We start from the raw sequence: 18612 nt of genomic DNA on the forward strand, positions 1-18612 counted from the left end.
TCGGGGAGAGTATGGATGTTAGAGAGGTGAGCGTGGATGGTGTAGGGGTGAGCGTGGATGGTATAGGGGTGAGCGTGGATGTTGCAGGAGTGAGCGTGGATGTTGTAGGGGTGAGCGTGGATGGTGTAGGGGTGAAAGTGGATGTTGTAAAGGTGAGCGTGGATGGTGTAGGGGTGAGCGTGGCTATTGTAGGGGTGAGCGTGGATGGCGTAGGTGTGAGCGTGGATGTTGCAGGAGTGAGCGTGGATTTTGTATGAGAGAGCGTGGATGTTTAAGGAGCGAGTGTGGATGGTGTAGGGGTGAGCGTGGATGGTGTAGGGGTGAGCGTGGATGTTGCAGGAGTGAACGTGGGTGTTGTAGGAGTAAACGTGGATGGTGTAGGGGTGAGCGTGGATGGTGTAGGGGTGAGTGTGGACGTTGTAAAGGTGAGCATTGATGATGTAGGAGTGAGCGTAGATGGTGTAGGGGGTGAGCGTGGATGTTGCAGGGGTGAGCGTGGATATTGCAGGAGTGAGCGTGAATGTTGTAGGCGTGAGCGTGGATGGTGTAGGGGTGAGCGTGGCTATTGTAGGGGTGAGCGTGGAAGGTGTAGGGGTGAGCTTGGATGGTGTAGGAGTGAGCGTGGATGGTGTAGGGGTGAGCGTGGATGGTGTAGGGGTGAGCGTAGATGGTGTAGGGGGTGAGCGTGGAGGTTGTAAAGGTGAGCGTGGATGTTGTAGGGGTGAGAGTGGATGGGGTTGGGGTGGGCGTGGATGGTGTGGGGGGTGAGAGTGGATGGTGTCGGGGTGAGAGTGGATGGTGTCGGGGTGAGTATGGATGTTGGAGAGGTGAGCGTGGATGGTGTAGGGGTGAGCGTGGATGGTATAGGGGTGAGCATGGATGTTGCAGGAGTGAGCGTGGATGTTGTAGGGGTGAGCGTGGATGGTGTAGGGGTGAGAGGGGATGTTGTAAAGGTGAGCGTGGATGGTGTAGGGGTGACAGTGGATGTTGTATGAGTGAGCATGGACGGTGTAGATGTGAGTGTGGATGGTATAGGGGAAAGCGTGGATGGTGTAGTGGTGAGCGTGGATGGTGTAGGGGTGAGCGTGGATGTTGTAGAGGCGAGCGTGGATGGTGTAAGGGTGAGCGTGGCTATTGTAGGGGTGAGCGTGGATGGTGTAGGGGTGAGCGTGGATGGTGTAGGGGTGAGAGTGGATGTTGTAAAGGTGAGCGTGGATGGTGTAGGGGTGAGAGTGGATGTTGTATGAGTGAGCATGGACGGTGTAGATGTGAGTGTGGATGGTATAGGGGAAAGCGTGGATGGTGTAGTGGTGAGCGTGGATGGTGTAGGGGTGAGCGTGGATGTTGTAGAGGCGAGCGTGGATGGTGTAAGGGTGAGCGTGGCTATTGTAGGGGTGAGCGTGGATGGTGTAGGGGTGAGCGTGGATGGTGTAGGGGTGAGAGTGGATGTTGTAAAGGTGAGCGTGGATGGTGTAGGGGTGAGAGTGGATGTTGTATGAGTGAGCATGGACGGTGTAGATGTGAGTGTGGATGGTATAGGGGAAAGCGTGGATGGTGTAGTGGTGAGCGTGGATGGTGTAGGGGTGAGCGTGGATGTTGTAGAGGCGAGCGTGGATGGTGTAAGGGTGAGCGTGGCTATTGTAGGGGTGAGCGTGGATGGTGTAGGGGTGAGCGTGGATGTTGCAGGAGTGAGCGTGGATTTTGTATGAGAGAGCGTGGATGTTGCAGGAGTGAGCGTGGGTGTTGTAGGAGTAAACGTGGATGGTGTAGGGGTGAGTGTGGATGGTGTAGGGGTGAGCGTGGACGTTGTAAAGGTGAGCATGGATGATGTAGGAGTGAGCGTAGATGGTTAGGGGGTGAGCGTGGATGTTGCAGGGGTGAGCGTGGATATTGCAGGAGTGAGCGTGAATGTTGTAGGGGTGAGCGTGGATGGTGTAGGGGTGAGCGTGGCTATTGTAGGGGTGAGCGTGGATGGTGTAGGGGTGAGCTTGGATGGTGTAGGAGTGAGCGTGGATGTTGTAAAGGTGAGCATGGATGATGTAGGAGTGAGCGTAGATGGTGTAGGGGGTGAGCGTGGGGGTTGTAAAGGTGAGCATGGATGGTGTAGGAGTGAGCGTGGATGTTGTATAGGTGAGCATGGATGGTGTAGGAGTGAGCGTGGATGTTGTAGGGGTGAGAGTGAATGGGGTTGGGGTGAGCGTGGATGGTGTTGGGGTGAGTGTGGATGTTGGCGAGGTGAGCGTGGATGTTGCAGGGGTGAGCGTGGATGTTGCAGGAGTGAGCGTGAATGTTGTAAGGGTGAGGGTGGGTGTTGCAGGAGTGAGCGTGGGTGTTTGTAGGCGTAAACGTGGATGGTGTAGGGGTGAGCGTGGATGGTGTAGGGGTGAGAGTGGATGTTGTAAAGGTGAGCGTGGATGGTGTAGGGGTGAGAGTGGATGTTGTATGAGTGAGCATGGACGGTGTAGATGTGAGTGTGGATGGTATAGGGGAAAGCGTGGATGGTCTAGTGGTGAGCGTGGATGGTCTAGTGGTGAGAGTGGATGGTGTAGGGGTGAGCGTGGATGTTGTAGAGGTGAGCGTGGATGGTGTAGGGGTGAGTGTGGATGTTGTATGAGTGAGCATGGACGTTGTAGATGTGAGTGTAGATGTTATAGGGGAAAGCGTGGATGGTGTAGTGGTGAGTGTGGATGGTGTAGGGGTGAGCGTGGATGTTGCAGGAGTGAGCGTGGGTGTTGTAGGAGAAAACGTGGATGGTGTAGGGGTGAGCGTGGATGGTGTAGGGCTGAGCGTGGACGTTGTAAAGGTGAGCATGGATGATGTAGGAGTGAGTGTAGATGGTGTAGGGGGTGAGCGTGGAGGTTGTAAAGGTGAGCATGGATGGTGTATGAGTGAGCGTGGATGTTGTAGGGGTGAGAGTGAATGGGGTTGGGGTGGGCGTGGATGGTGTTGGGGTGAGTATGGATGTTGGCGTGGTGAGCATTGATGTTACAGGGGTGAGCGTGGATGTTGCAGGAGTGAGCGTGAATGTTGTAGGGGTGAGAGTGGATGTTGGAAAGGTGAGCGTGGATGGTGGAGGGGTGAGAGTGGATGTTGTATGAGTGAGCATGGAAGGTGTAGAGGTGAGTGTCGATGGTATAGGGGAAAGCATGGATGGTGTAGTGGTGAGCGTGGATGGTGTAGGGGTGAGAGTGGATTTGGTGGGGGTGAGCGTGGATGTGGTAGGGGTGAGCGTGGAAGGTGTAGGGGTGAGCGTGGATGGTGTAGGAGTGAGCATGGATGGTGTAGGGGTGAGCGTGGGTGGTGGAGTGGTGAGCGTGGATGGTGTAGGGGTGAGCGTGGATGGTCTAGGAGTGAGCGTGGACATTGTAAAGGTGAGCGTGGACGGTGTAGGGGTGAGCGTGGACGTTGTAGGGGTGAACGTAGATGTTGTAGGGGTGAGCGGGGATGTTGTAGGGGTGAGGGTGGATGTTGTAGCGATGAGCGTGGATGGTGTTGGGGTGAGGGTGGATGTTGTAGGGGTGAGCGTGGATGTTGTAGGGGTGAGCGTGGATGGTGGAGGGGTGAGCGTGGATGGTGCAGGGGTGAGCGTGGATGTTGCAGGAGTGAGCATGGATTTTGTATGAGAGAGCGTGGATGTTGTAGGGGTGAGTGTGGGTGTTGTATGCGTAAACGTGGATGGTGTAGGGGTGAGCGTGGACGTTGTAAAGGTGAGCATGGATGATGTAGGAGTGAGCGTAGATGGTGTAGGGGGTGAGCGTGGAGGTTGTAAATGTGAGCGTGGAGGTTGTAAAGGTGAGCGTGGATGGTGTAGGAGTGAGCGTGGATGTTGTATGGGTGAGAGTGGATGGTGTCGGGGTGAGAGTGGATGGTGTCGGGGTGAGTATGGATGTTGGAGAGGTGAGCGTGGATGGTGTAGGGGTGAGCGTGGATGGTATAGGGGTGAGCGTGGATGTTGCAGGAGTGAGCGTGGATGTTGTAGGGGTGAGCGTGGATGGTGTAGGGGTGAAAGTGGATGTTGTAAAGGTGAGCGTGGATGGTGTAGGGGTGAGCGTGGCTATTGTAGGGGTGAGCGTGGATGGCGTAGGTGTGAGCGTGGATGTTGCAGGAGTGAGCGTGGATTTTGTATGAGAGAGCGTGGATGTTTAAGGAGCGAGTGTGGATGGTGTAGGGGTGAGCGTGGATGGTGTAGGGGTGAGCGTGGATGTTGCAGGAGTGAACGTGGGTGTTGTAGGAGTAAACGTGGATGGTGTAGGGGTGAGCGTGGATGGTGTAGGGGTGAGTGTGGACGTTGTAAAGGTGAGCATTGATGATGTAGGAGTGAGCGTAGATGGTGTAGGGGGTGAGCGTGGATGTTGCAGGGGTGAGCGTGGATATTGCAGGAGTGAGCGTGAATGTTGTAGGCGTGAGCGTGGATGGTGTAGGGGTGAGCGTGGCTATTGTAGGGGTGAGCGTGGATGGTGTAGGGGTGAGCGTGGATGGTGTAGGGGTGAGCGTAGATGGTGTAGGGGGTGAGCGTGGAGGTTGTAAAGGTGAGCGTGGATGTTGTAGGGGTGAGAGTGGATGGGGTTGGGGTGGGCGTGGATGGTGTGGGGGGTGAGAGTGGATGGTGTCGGGGTGAGAGTGGATGGTGTCGGGGTGAGTATGGATGTTGGAGAGGTGAGCGTGGATGGTGTAGGGGTGAGCGTGGATGGTATAGGGGTGAGCGTGGATGTTGCAGGAGTGAGCGTGGATGTTGTAGGGGTGAGCGTGGATGGTGTAGGGGTGAGAGTGGATGTTGTAAAGGTGAGCGTGGATGGTGTAGGGGTGAGAGTGGATCTTGTATGAGTGAGCATGGACGGTGTAGATGTGAGTGTGGATGGTATAGGGGAAAGCGTGGATGGTGTAGTGGTGAGCGTGGATGGTGTAGGGGTGAGCGTGGATGTTGTAGAGGCGAGCGTGGATGGTGTAAGGGTGAGCGTGGCTATTGTAGGGGTGAGCGTGGATGGTGTAGGGGTGAGCGTGGATGGTGTAGGGGTGAGAGTGGATGTTGTAAAGGTGAGCGTGGATGGTGTAGGGGTGAGAGTGGATGTTGTATGAGTGAGCATGGACGGTGTAGATGTGAGTGTGGATGGTATAGGGGAAAGCGTGGATGGTGTAGTGGTGAGCGTGGATGGTGTAGGGGTGAGCGTGGATGTTGTAGAGGCGAGCGTGGATGGTGTAAGGGTGAGCGTGGCTATTGTAGGGGTGAGCGTGGATGTTGTAGGGGTGAGCGTGGATGGTGTAGGGGTGAGAGTGGATGTTGTAAAGGTGAGCGTGGATGGTGTAGGGGTGAGAGTGGATGTTGTATGAGTGAGCATGGACGGTGTAGATGTGAGTGTGGATGGTATAGGGGAAAGCGTGGATGGTGTAGTGGTGAGCGTGGATGGTGTAGGGGTGAGCGTGGATGTTGTAGAGGCGAGCGTGGATGGTGTAAGTGTGAGCGTGGCTATTGTAGGGGTGAGCGTGGATGGTGTAGGGGTGAGCGTGGATGTTGCAGGAGTGAGCGTGGATTTTGTATGAGAGAGCGTGGATGTTGCAGGAGTGAGCGTGGGTGTTGTAGGAGTAAACGTGGATGGTGTAGGGGTGAGTGTGGATGGTGTAGGGGTGAGCGTGGACGTTGTAAAGGTGAGCATGGATGATGTAGGAGTGAGCGTAGATGGTTAGGGGGTGATCGTGGATGTTGCAGGGGTGAGCGTGGATATTGCAGGAGTGAGCGTGAATGTTGTAGGGGTGAGCGTGGATGGTGTAGGGGTGAGCGTGGCTATTGTAGGGGTGAGCGTGGATGGTGTAGGGGTGAGCTTGGATGGTGTAGGAGTGAGCGTGGATGTTGTAAAGGTGAGCATGGATGATGTAGGAGTGAGCGTAGATGGTGTAGGGGGTGAGCGTGGGGGTTGTAAAGGTGAGCATGGATGGTGTAGGAGTGAGCGTGGATGTTGTATAGGTGAGCATGGATGGTGTAGGAGTGAGCGTGGATGTTGTAGGGGTGAGAGTGAATGGGGTTGGGGTGAGCGTGGATGGTGTTGGGGTGAGTGTGGATGTTGGCGAGGTGAGCGTGGATGTTGCAGGGGTGAGCGTGGATGTTGCAGGAGTGAGCGTGAATGTTGTAAGGGTGAGGGTGGGTGTTGCAGGAGTTAGCGTGGGTGTTTGTAGGCGTAAACGTGGATGGTGTAGGGGTGAGCGTGGATGGTGTAGGGGTGAGAGTGGATGTTGTAAAGGTGAGCGCGGCTGGTGTAGGGGTGAGAGTGGATGTTGTATGAGTGAGCATGGACGGTGTAGATGTGAGTGTGGATGGTATAGGGGAAAGCGTGGATGGTCTAGTGGTGAGCGTGGATGGTCTAGTGGTGAGAGTGGATGGTGTAGGGGTGAGCGTGGATGTTGTAGAGGTGAGCGTGGATGGTGTAGGGGTGAGTGTGGATGTTGTATGAGTGAGCATGGACGTTGTAGATGTGAGTGTAGATGGTATAGGGGAAAGCGTGGATGGTGTAGTGGTGAGTGTGGATGGTGTAGGGGTGAGCGTGGATGTTGCAGGAGTGAGCGTGGGTGTTGTAGGAGAAAACGAGGATGGTGTAGGGGTGAGCGTGGATGGTGTAGGGGTGAGCGTGGACGTTGTAAAGGTGAGCATGGATGATGTAGGAGTGAGTGTAGATGGTGTAGGGGGTGAGCGTGGAGGTTGTAAAGGTGAGCATGGATGGTGTATGAGTGAGCGTGGATGTTGTAGGGGTGAGAGTGAATGGGGTTGGGGTGGGCGTGGATGGTGTTGGGGTGAGTATGGATGTTGGCGTGGTGAGCATTGATGTTACAGGGGTGAGCGTGGATGTTGCAGGAGTGAGCGTGAATGTTGTAGGGGTGAGAGTGGATGTTGGAAAGGTGAGCGTGGATGGTGTAGGGGTGAGAGTGGATGTTGTATGAGTGAGCATGGAAGGTGTAGAGGTGAGTGTGGATGGTATAGGGGAAAGCATGGATGGTGTAGTGGTGAGCGTGGATGGTGTAGGGGTGAGAGTGGATTTGGTGGGGGTGAGCGTGGATGTGGTAGGGGTGAGCGTGGAAGGTGTAGGGGTGAACGTGGATGGTGTAGGAGTGAGCGTGGATGGTGTAGGGGTGAGCGTGGGTGGTGGAGGGGTGAGCGTGGATGGTGTAGGGGTGAGCGTGGATGGTGTAGGAGTGAGCGTGGACATTGTAAAGGTGAGCGTGGACGGTGTAGGGGTGAGCGTGGACTTTGTAGGGGTGAACGTAGATGTTGTAGGGGTGAGCGGGGATGTTGTAGGGGTGAGGGTGGATGTTGTAGCGGTGAGCGTGGATGGTGTTGGGGTGAGGGTGGATGTTGTAGGGGTGAGCGTGGATGTTGTAGGGGTGAGCGTGGATGGTGCAGGGGTGAGCGTGGATGGTGCAGGGGTGAGCGTGGATGTTGCAGGAATGAGCATGGATTTTGTATGAGAGAGCGTGGATGTTGTAGGGGTGAGTGTGGATGGTGAAGGGGTGAGCGTGGATGTTGCAGGAGTGAGCGTGGGTGTTGTATGCGTAAACGTGGATGGTGTAAGGGTGAGCGTGGACGTTGTAAAGGTGAGCATGGATGATGTAGGAGTGAGCGTAGATGGTGTAGGGGGTGAGCGTGGAGGTTGTAAATGTGAGCGTGGAGGTTGTAAAGGTGAGCGTGGATGGTGTAGGAGTGAGCGTGGATGTTGTAGGGGTGAGAGTGGATGGGGTTGGAGTGGGCGTGGATGTTGTCGGGGTGAGTATGGATGTTGGAGAGGTGAGCGTGGATGGTGAAGGGGTGAGAGTGGATGTTGTATGAGTGAGCATGGACGGTGTAGATGTGAGTGTGGATGGTATAGGGGAAAGCGTGGATGGTGTAGGGGTGAACGTGGCTATTGTAGGGGTGAGCGTGGATGGTGTAGGGGTGAGCGTGGATGGTGTAGGGGTGAGCGTGGATGTTGCAGGAGTGAACATGGGTGTTGTAGGAGTAAACGTGGATGGTGTAGGGGTGAGCGTGGATGGTGTAGGGGTGAGTGTGGACGTTGTAAAGGAGAGCATTGATGATGTAGGAGTGAGCGTAGATGGTGTAGGGGGTGAGTGTGGATGTTGCAGGGGTGAGCGTGGATATTGCAGGAGTGAGCGTGAATGTTGTAGGCATGAGCGTGGATGGTGTAGGGGTGAGCGTGGCTATTGTAGGGGTGAGCGTGGATGGTGTAGGGGTGAGCTTGGATGGTGTAGGAGTGAGCGTGGATGGTGTAGGGGTGAGCGTGGATGGTGTAGGGGTGAGCGTAGATGGTGTAGGGGGTGAGCGTGGAGGTTGTAAAGGTGAGCGTGGATGTTGTAGGGGTGAGAGTGGATGGGGTTGGGGTGGGCGTGGATGGTGGGGGGGTGAGAGTGGATGGTGTCGGGGTGAGAGTGGATGGTGTCGGGGTGAGTATGGATGTTGGAGAGGTGAGCGTGGATGGTGTAGGGGTGAGCGTGGATGGTATAGGGGTGAGCGTGGATGGTGTAGGGGTGAGAGTGGATGTTGTAAAGGTGAGCGTGGATGGTGTAGGGGTGAGAGTGGATGTTGTATGAGTGAGCATGGACGGTGTAGATGTGAGTGTGGATGGTATAGGGGAAAGCGTGGATGTTGCAGTGGTGAGCGTGGATGGTGTAGGGGTGAGCGTGGATGTTGTAGAGGCGAGCGTGGATGGTGTAAGGGTGAGCGTGGCTATTGTAGGGGTGAGCGTGGATGGTGTAAGGGTGAGCGTGGATGTTGCAGGAGTGAGCGTGGATTTTGTATGAGAGAGCGTGGATGTTGCAGGATTGAGCGTGGGTGTTGTAGGAGTAAACGTGGATGGTGTAGGGGTGAGTGTGGATGGTGTAGGGGTGAGCGTGGACGTTGTAAAGGTGAGCATGGATGATGTAGGAGTGAGCGTAGATGGTTAGGGGGTGAGCGTGGATGTTGCAGGGGTGAGCGTGGATATTGCAGGAGTGAGCGTGAATGTTGTAGGGGTGAGCGTGGATGGTGTAGGGGTGAGCGTGGCTATTGTAGGGGTGAGCGTGGATGGTGTAGGGGTGAGCTTGGATGGTGTAGGAGTGAGCGTGGATGTTGTAAAGGTGAGCATGGATGATGTAGGAGTGGGCGTAGATGGTGTAGGGGGTGAGCGTGGGGGTTGTAGGGGTGAGAGTGAATGGGGTTGGGGTGAGCGTGGATGGTGTTGGGGTGAGTGTGGATGTTGGCGAGGTGAGCGTGGATGTTGCAGGAGTGAGCGTGGGTGTTGTAGGAGTAAACGTGGATGGTGTAGGGGTGAGCGTGGATGGTGTAGGGGTGAGCATGGACGTTGTAAAGGTGAGCATGGATGGTGTAGGAGTGAGCGTGGATGTTGTAGGGGTTAGAGTGGATGGGGTTGGGGTGGGCGTGGATGGTGTTGGGGTGAGAGTGGATGGTGTCGGGGTGAGTATGGATGTTGGAGAGGTGAGCGTGGATGGTGTAGGGGTGAGCGTGGATGTTGTAGAAGTGAGAGTGGATGTTGTAGGGGTGGGCGTGGATGGTGTAGGGGTGAGAGTGGATGTTGTAAAGGTGAGGGTGGATGGTGTAGGGGTGAGCGTGGATGTTGTATAAGTGAGCATAGATGGTGTAGGAGTGAGGGTGGATGTTGTAGCGGTGAGCGTGGATGGTGTTTGGGTGAGGGTGGATGATGTAGGGGTGAGCGTGGATGTTGTCGGGGTGAGGGTGGATGGTGTAGAGGTGAGTGTGGATGTTGTAGAGGTGAGCGTGGATGGTGTAGGGGTGAGCGTGGCTATTGTAGGGGTGAGCGTGGATGGTGTAGGGGTGAGCGTGGATGTTGCAGGAGTGAACGTGGGTGTTGTAGGAGTAAACGTGGATGGTGTAGGAGTGAGCGTTGATGGTGTAGGGGTGAGCGTGGATGTTGTTGGGGTGAAAGTGGATGTTGTATGAGTGAGCATGGACGGTGTAGATGTGAGTGTGGATGGTATAGGGGAAAGCGTGGATGGTCTAGTGGCGAGCGTGGATGGTCTAGTGGCGAGCGTGGATGGTGTAGGGGTGAGCGTGGATGTTGTAGAGGTGAGCGTGGATGGTGTAGGGGTGAGCGTGGATGTTGTATGAGTGAGCATGGACGTTGTAGATGTGAGTGTAGATGGTATAGGGGAAAGTGTGGATGGTGTAGTGGTGAGTGTGGATGGTGTAGGGGTGAGCGTGGATGTTGTAGGGGTGAGCGTGGCTATTGTAGGGGTGAGCGTGGATGGTGTAGGGGTGAGCGTGGATGTTGCAGGAGTGAGCGTGGGTGTTGCAGGAGTAAACGTGGATGGTGTAGGGGTGAGCGTGGATGGTGTAGGCGTGAGCGTGGACGTTGTAAAGGTGAGCATGGATGATGTAGGAGTGAGTGTAGATGGTGTAGGGGGTGAGCGTGGAGGTTGTAAAGGTGAGCATGGATGGTGTAGGAGTGAGCGTGGATGTTGTAGGGGTGAGAGTGAATGGGGTTGGGGTGGGCGTGGAAGGTGTTGGGGTGAGTATGGATGTTGGCGAGGTGAGCATTGATGTTGCAGGGGTGAGCGTGGATGTTGCAGGAGTGAGCGTGAATGTTGCAGGGGTGAGAGTGGATGTTGTAAAGGTGAGCGTGGATGGTGTAGGGGTGAGAGTGGATGTTGTATGAGTGAGCATGGAAGGTGTAGGGGTGAGCGTGGAAGGTGTAGGGGTGAGCATGGATGGTGTAGGAGTGAGCGTGGATGGTGTAGGGGTGAGCGTGGGTGGTGTAGGGGTGAGCGTGGATGGTGTAGGGGTGAGCGTGGATGGTGTAGGAGTGAGCGTGGACATTGTAAAGGTGAGCGTGGACGGTGTAGGGGTGAGCGTGGACGTTGTAGGGGTGAACGTAGACGTTGTAGGGGTGAGCGGGGATGTTGTAGGGGTGAGGGTGGATGTTGTAGCGGTGAGCGTGGATGGTGTTGGGGTGAGGGTGGATGTTGTAGGGGTGAGCGTGGATGTTGTAGGGGTGAGCGTGGATGGTGTAAGGGTGAGCGTGGATGTTGCAGGAGTTAGCATGGATTTTGTATGAGAGAGCGTGGATGTTGTAGGGGTGAGCGTGGATGGTGAAGGGGTGAGCGTGGATGTTGCCGGAGTGAGCGTGGGTGTTGTAGGCGTAAACGTGGATGGTGTAGGGCTGAGCGTGAATGGTGTAGGGGTCAGCGTGGACGTTGTAAAGGTGAGCATGGATGATGTAGGAGTGAGCGTAGATGGTGTAGGGGGTGAGCGTGGAGGTTGTAAATGTGAGCGTGGAGGTTGTAAAGGTGAGCGTGGATGGTGTAGGAGTGAGCGTGGATGTTGTAGGGGTGAGAGTGGATGGGGTTGGAGTGGGCGTGGATGTTGTCAGGGTGAGTATGGATGTTGGAGAGGTGAGCGTGGATGGTGTAGGGGTGAGAGTGGATGTTGTATGAGTGAGCATGGACGGTGTAGATGTGAGTGTGGATGGTATAGGGGAAAGCGTGGATGGTGTAGTGGTGAGCGTGGATGGTGTAGGGGTGAGCGTGGATGTTGTAGAGGTGAGCGTGGATGGTGTAGGGGTGAGCGTGGCTATTGTAGGGGTGAGCGTGGATGGCGTAGGTGTGAGCGTGGATGTTGCAGGAGTGAGCGTGGATTTTGTATGAGAGAGCGTGGATGTTTAAGGAGCGAGTATGGTGTAGGGGTGAGCGTGGATGGTGTAGGGGTGAGCGTGGATGTTGCAGGAGTGAACGTGGGTGTTGTAGGAGTAAACGTGGATGGGGTAGGGGTGAGCGTGGATGGTGTAGGGGTGAGCGTGGACGTTGCAAAGGTGAGCATTGATGATGTAGGAGTGAGCGTAGATGGTGTAGGGGGTGAGTGTGGATGTTGCAGGGGTGAGCGTGGATATTGCAGGAGTGAGCGTGAATGTTGTAGGCATGAGCGTGGATGGTGTAGGGGTGAGCGTGGCTATTTTAGGGGTGAGCGTGGATGGTGTAAGGGTGAGCTTGGATGGTGTAGGAGTGAGCGTGGATGGTGTAGGGGTGAGCGTGGATGGTGTAGGGGTGAGTGTAGATGGTGTAGGGGGTGAGCGTGGAGGTTGTAAAGGTGAGCGTGGAGGTTGTAAAGGTGAGCGTGGATGGTGTAGGAGTGAGCGTGGATGTTGTAGGGGTGAGAGTGGATGGGGATGGGGTGGGCGTGGATGGTGTGGGGGGTGAGAGTGGATGGTGTCGGGGTGAGAGTGGATGGTGTCGGGGTGAGTATGGATGTAGGAGAGGTGAGCGTGGATGGTGTAGGGGTGAGCGTGGATGGTGTAGGGGTGAGCGTGGATGTTGCAGGAGTGAGCGTGGATGTTGTAGGAGTGAGCGTGGATGGTGTAGGGGTGAGCGTGGATGTTGTAGGAGTGAGAGTGGATGTTGTAGGGGTGGGCGTGGATGGTGTAGGGGTGAGAGTGGATGTTGTAAAGGTGAGGGTGGATGGTGTAGGGGTGAGCGTGGATGTTGTAGAAGTGAGCGTAGATGGTGTAGGAGTGAGGGTGGATGTTGTAGCGGTGAGAGTGGATGGCGTTGGGGTGAGGGTGGATGTTGTAGGGGTGAGCGTGGATGTTGTCGGGGTGAGGGTGGATGGTGTAGAGGTGAGTGTGGATGTTGTAGAGGTGAGCGTGGATGGTGTAGGGGTGAGCGTGGCTATTGTAGGGGTGAACGTGGATGGTGTAGGGGTGGGCTTGGATGGTGAAGGTGTGAGCGTGGCTGGTGTAGGAGTGAGCGTGGCTGGTGTAGGAATGAGCGTGGATGGTGTAGGGGTGAGCGTGGATGTTGTAGGGGTGAGAGTGGATGTTGTATGAGTGAGCATGGACGGTGTAGATGTGAGTGTGGATGGTATAGGCCGGGAAAGCGTGGATGGTCTAGTGGCGAGCGTGGATGGTCTAGTGGTGAGCGTGGATGGTGTAGGGGTGAGCGTGGATGTTGTAGAGGTGAGCGTGGATGGTGTAGGGGTGAGCGTTGATGGTGTAGGGGTGAGCGTGGATGTTGCAGGAGTGAGCGTGGGTGTTGTAGGAGTAAACGTGGATGGTGTAGGGGTGAGCGTGGATGGTGTAGGGGTGAGCGTGGACGTTGTAAACGTGAGCATGGATGATGTAGGAGTGAGTGTAGATGGTGTAGGGGGTGAGCGTGGAGGTTGTAAAGGTGAGCATGGATGGTGTAGGAGTGAGCGTGGATGTTGTAGGGGTGAGAGTGAATGGGGTTGGGGTGGGCGTGGATGGTGTTGGGGTGAGTATGGATGTTGGCGAGGTGAGCATTGATGCTGCAGGGGTGAGCGTGGATGTTGCAGGAGTGAGCGTGAATGTTGTAGGGGTGAGAGTGGATGTTGTAAAGGTGAGCGTGGATGGTGTAGGGGTGAGAGTGGATGTTGTATGAGTGAGCATGGAAGGTGTAGAGGTGAGTGTGGATGGTATAGGGGAAAGCATGGATGGTGTAGTGGTGAGCGTGGATGGTGTAGGGGTGAGAGTGGATTTGGTGGGGGTGAGCGTGGATGTGGTAGGGGTGAGCGTGGAAGGTGTAGGGGTGAGCGTGGATGGTGTAGGAGTGAGCGTGGATGGTGTAGGGGTGAGCGTGGGTGGTGGAGGGGTGAGCATGGATGGTGTAGGGGTGAGCGTGGATGGTGTAGGAGTGAGCGTGGACATTGTAAAGGTGAGCGTGGACGGTGTAGGGGTGAGCGTGGACGTTGTAGGGGTGAACGTAGATGTTGTAGGGGTGAGCGGGGATGTTGTGGGGGTGAGGGTGGATGTTGTAGCGGTGAGCGTGGATGGTGTTGGGGTGAGGGTGGATGTTGTAGGGGTGAGCGTGGATGTTGTAGGGGTGAGCGTGGATGGTGCAGGGGTGAGCGTGGATGGTGCAGGGGTGAGCGTGGATGTTGCAGGAGTGAGCATGGATTTTGTATGAGAGAGCGTGGATGTTGTAGGGGTGAGTGTGGATGGTGAAGGGGTGAGCGTGGATGTTGCAGGAGTGAGCGTGGGTGTTGTATGCGTAAACGTGGATGGTGTAGGGGTGAGCGTGGACGTTGTAAAGGTGAGCATGGATGATGTAGGAGTGAGCGTAGATGGTGTAGGGGGTGAGCGTGGAGGTTGTAAATGTGAGCGTGGAGGTTGTAAAGGTGAGCGTGGATGGTGTAGGAGTGAGCGTGGATGTTGTAGGGGTGAGAGTGGATGGGGTTGGAGTGGGCGTGGATGTTGTCGGGGTGAGTATGGATGTTGGAGAGGTGAGCGTGGATGGTGTAGGGGTGAGAGTGGATGTTGTATGAGTGAGCATGGACGGTGTAGATGTGAGTGTGGATGGTATAGGGGAAAGCGTGGATGGTGTAGGGGTGAGCGTGGCTATTGTAGGGGTGAGCGTGGATGGCGTAGGTGTGAGCGTGGATGTTGCAGGAGTGAGCGTGGATTTTGTATGAGAGAGCGTGGATGTTTAAGGAGCGAGTGTGGATGGTGTAGGGGTGAGCGTGGATGGTGTAGGGGTGAGCGTGGATGTTGCAGGAGTGAACATGGGTGTTGTAGGAGTAAACGTGGATGGTGTAGGGGTGAGCGTGGATGGTGTAGGGGTGAGTGTGGATGGTGTAGGGGTGAGCGTGGATGTTGCAGGAGTGAGCGTGGGTGTTGTAAGAGAAAACGTGGATGGTGTAGGGGTGAGCGTGGATGGTGTAGGGGTGAGCGTGGACGTTGTAAAGGTGAGCATGGATGATGTAGGAGTGAGTGTAGATGGTGTAGGGGGTGAGCGTGGAGGTTGTAAAGGTGAGCATGGATGGTGTATGAGTGAGCGTGGATGTTGTAGGGGTGAGAGTGAATGGGGTTGGGGTGGGCGTGGATGGTGTTGGGGTGAGTATGGATGTTGGCGTGGTGAGCATTGATGTTACAGGGGTGAGCGTGGATGTTGCAGGAGTGAGCGTGAATGTTGTAGGGGTGAGAGTGGATGTTGTAAAGGTGAGCGTGGATGGTGTAGGGGTGAGAGTGGATGTTGTATGAGTGAGCATGGAAGGTGTAGAGGTGAGTGTGGATGGTATAGGGGAAAGCATGGATGGTGTAGTGGTGAGCGTGGATGGTGTAGGGGTGAGAGTGGATTTGGTGGGGGTGAGCGTGGATGTGGTAGGGGTGAGCGTGGAAGGTGTAGGGGTGAGCGTGGATGGTGTAGGAGTGAGCGTGGATGGTGTAGGGGTGAGCGTGGGTGGTGGAGGGGTGAGCATGGATGGTGTAGGGGTGAGCGTGGATGGTGTAGGAGTGAGCGTGGACGTTGTAGGGGTGAACGTAGATGTTGTAGGGGTGAGCGGGGATGTTGTAGGGGTGAGGGTGGATGTTGTAGCGGTGAGCGTGGATGGTGTTGGGGTGAGGGTGGATGTTGTATGGGTGAGCGTGGATGTTGTAGGGGTGAGCGTGGATGGTGCAGGGGTGAGCATGGATGGTGCAGGGGTGAGCGTGGATGTTGCAGGAGTGAGCATGGATTTTGTATGAGAGAGCGTGGATGTTGTAGGGGTGAGTGTGGATGGTGAAGGGGTGAGCGTGGATGTTGCAGGAGTGAGCGTGGGTGTTGTATGCGTAAACGTGGATGGTGTAGGGGTGAGCGTGGACGTTGTAAAGGTGAGCATGGATGATGTAGGAGTGAGCGTAGATGGTGTAGGGGGTGAGCGTGGAGGTTGTAAATGTGAGCGTGGAGGTTGTAAAGGTGAGCGTGGATGGTGTAGGAGTGAGCGTGGATGTTGTAGGGGTGAGAGTGGATGGGGTTGGAGTGGGCGTGGATGTTGTCGGGGTGAGTATGGATGTTGGAGAGGTGAGCGTGGATGGTGTAGGGGTGAGAGTGGATGTTGTATGAGTGAGCATGGACGGTGTAGATGTGAGTGTGGATGGTATAGGGGAAAGCGTGGATGGTGTAGGGGTGAGCGTGGCTATTGTAGGGGTGAGCGTGGATGGCGTAGGTGTGAGCGTGGATGTTGCAGGAGTGAGCGTGGATTTTGTATGAGAGAGCGTGGATGTTTAAGGAGCGAGTGTGGATGGTGTAGGGGTGAGCGTGGATGGTGTAGGGGTGAGCGTGGATGTTGCAGGAGTGAACATGGGTGTTGTAGGAGTAAACGTGGATGGTGTAGGGGTGAGCGTGGATGGTGTAGGGGTGAGTGTGGATGGTGTAGGGGTGAGCGTGGATGTTGCAGGAGTGAGCGTGGGTGTTGTAGGAGAAAACGTGGATGGTGTAGGGGTGAGCGTGGATGGTGTAGAGGTGAGCGTGGACGTTGTAAAGGTGAGCATGGATGATGTAGGAGTGAGTGTAGATGGTGTAGGGGGTGAGCGTGGAGGTTGTAAAGGTGAGCATGGATGGTGTATGAGTGAGCGTGGATGTTGTAGGGGTGAGAGTGAATGGGGTTGGGGTGGGCGTGGATGGTGTTGGGGTGAGTATGGATGTTGGCATGGTGAGCATTGATGTTACAGGGGTGAGCGTGGATGTTGCAGGAGTGAGCGTGAATGTTGTAGGGGTGAGAGTGGATGTTGTAAAGGTGAGCGTGGATGGTGTAGGGGTGAGAGTGGATGTTGTATGAGTGAGCATGGAAGGTGTAGAGGTGAGTGTGGATGGTATAGGGGAAAGCATGGATGGTGTAGTGGTGAGCGTGGATGGTGTAGGGGTGAGAGTGGATTTGGTGGGGGTGAGCGTGGATGTGGTAGGGGTGAGCGTGGAAGGTGTAGGGGTGAGCGTGGATGGTGTAGGAGTGAGCATGGATGGTGTAGGGGTGAGCGTGGGTGGTGGAGGGGTGAGCGTGGATGGTGTAGGGGTGAGCGTGGATGGTGTAGGAGTGAGCGTGGACATTGTAAAGGTGAGCGTGGACGGTGTAGGGGTGAGCGTGGACGTTGTAGGGGTGAACGTAGATCTTGTAGGGGTGAGCGGGATGTTGTAGGGGTGAGGGTGGATGTTGTAGCGGTGAGCGTGGATGGTGTTGGGGTGAGGGTGGATGTTGTAGGGGTGAGCGTGGATGTTGTAGGGGTGAGCGTGGATGGTGCAGGGGTGAGCGTGGATGGTGCAGGGGTGAGCGTGGATGTTGCAGGAGTGAGCATGGATTTTGTATGAGAGAGCGTGGATGTTGTAGGGGTGAGTGTGGATGGTGAAGGGGTGAGCGTGGATGTTGCAGGAGTGAGCGTGGGTGTTGTATGCGTAAACGTGGATGGTGTAGGGGTGAGCGTGGACGTTGTAAAGGTGAGCATGGATGATGTAGGAGTGAGCGTAGATGGTGTAGGGGGTGAGCGTGGAGGTTGTAAATGTGAGCGTGGAGGTTGTAAAGGTGAGCGTGGATGGTGTAGGAGTGAGCGTGGATGTTGTAGGGGTGAGAGTGGATGGGGTTGGAGTGGGCGTGGATGTTGTCGGGGTGAGTATGGATGTTGGAGAGGTGAGCGTGGATGGTGTAGGGGTGAGAGTGGATGTTGTATGAGTGAGCATGGACGGTGTAGATGTGAGTGTGGATGGTATAGGGGAAAGCGTGGATGGTGTAGGGGTGAGCGTGGCTATTGTAGGGGTGAGCGTGGATGGCGTAGGTGTGAGCGTGGATGTTGCAGGAGTGAGCGTGGATTTTGTATGAGAGAGCGTGGATGTTTAAGGAGCGAGTGTGGATGGTGTAGGGGTGAGCGTGGATGGTGTAGGGGTGAGCGTGGATGTTGCAGGAGTGAACATGGGTGTTGTAGGAGTAAACGTGGATGGTGTAGGGGTGAGCGTGGATGGTGTAGGGGTGAGTGTGGATGGTGTAGGGGTGAGCGTGGATGTTGCAGGAGTGAGCGTGGGTGTTGTAAGAGAAAACGTGGATGGTGTAGGGGTGAGCGTGGATGGTGTAGGGGTGAGCGTGGACGTTGTAAAGGTGAGCATGGATGGTGTAGGAGTGAGTGTAGATGGTGTAGGGGGTGAGCGTGGAGGTTGTAAAGGTGAGCATGGATGGTGTATGAGTGAGCGTGGATGTTGTAGGGGTGAGAGTGAATGGGGTTGGGGTGGGCGTGGATGGTGTTGGGGTGAGTATGGATGTTGGCGTGGTGAGCATTGATGTTACAGGGGTGAGCGTGGATGTTGCAGGAGTGAGCGTGAATGTTGTAGGGGTGAGAGTGGATGTTGTAAAGGTGAGCGTGGATGGTGTAGGGGTGAGAGTGGATGTTGTATGAGTGAGCATGGAAGGTGTAGAGGTGAGTGTGGATGGTATAGGGGAAAGCATGGATGGTGTAGTGGTGAGCGTGGATGGTGTAGGGGTGAGAGTGGATTTGGTGGGGGTGAGCGTGGATGTGGTAGGGGTGAGCGTGGAAGGTGTAGGGGTGAGCGTGGATGGTGTAGGAGTGAGCGTGGATGGTGTAGGGGTGAGCGTGGGTGGTGGAGGGGTGAGCGTGGATGGTGTAGGGGTGAGCGTGGATGGTGTAGGAGTGAGCGTGGACGTTGTAGGGGTGAACGTAGATGTTGTAGGGGTGAGCGGGGATGTTGTAGGGGTGAGGGTGGATGTTGTAGCGGTGAGCGTGGATGGTGTTGGGGTGAGGGTGGATGTTGTAGGGGTGAGCGTGGATGTTGTAGGGGTGAGCGTGGATGGTGCAGGGGTGAGCGTGGATGGTGCAGGGGTGAGCGTGGATGTTGCAGGAGTGAGCATGGATTTTG

This window comes from Petromyzon marinus, chromosome 23, assembly GCF_048934315.1.
Source record: "Petromyzon marinus isolate PM22_M1 ecotype Great Lakes invasive population chromosome 23, UKy_Petmar_22M1.pri1.0, whole genome shotgun sequence".
Taxonomy (NCBI): domain Eukaryota; kingdom Metazoa; phylum Chordata; class Hyperoartia; order Petromyzontiformes; family Petromyzontidae; genus Petromyzon; species Petromyzon marinus.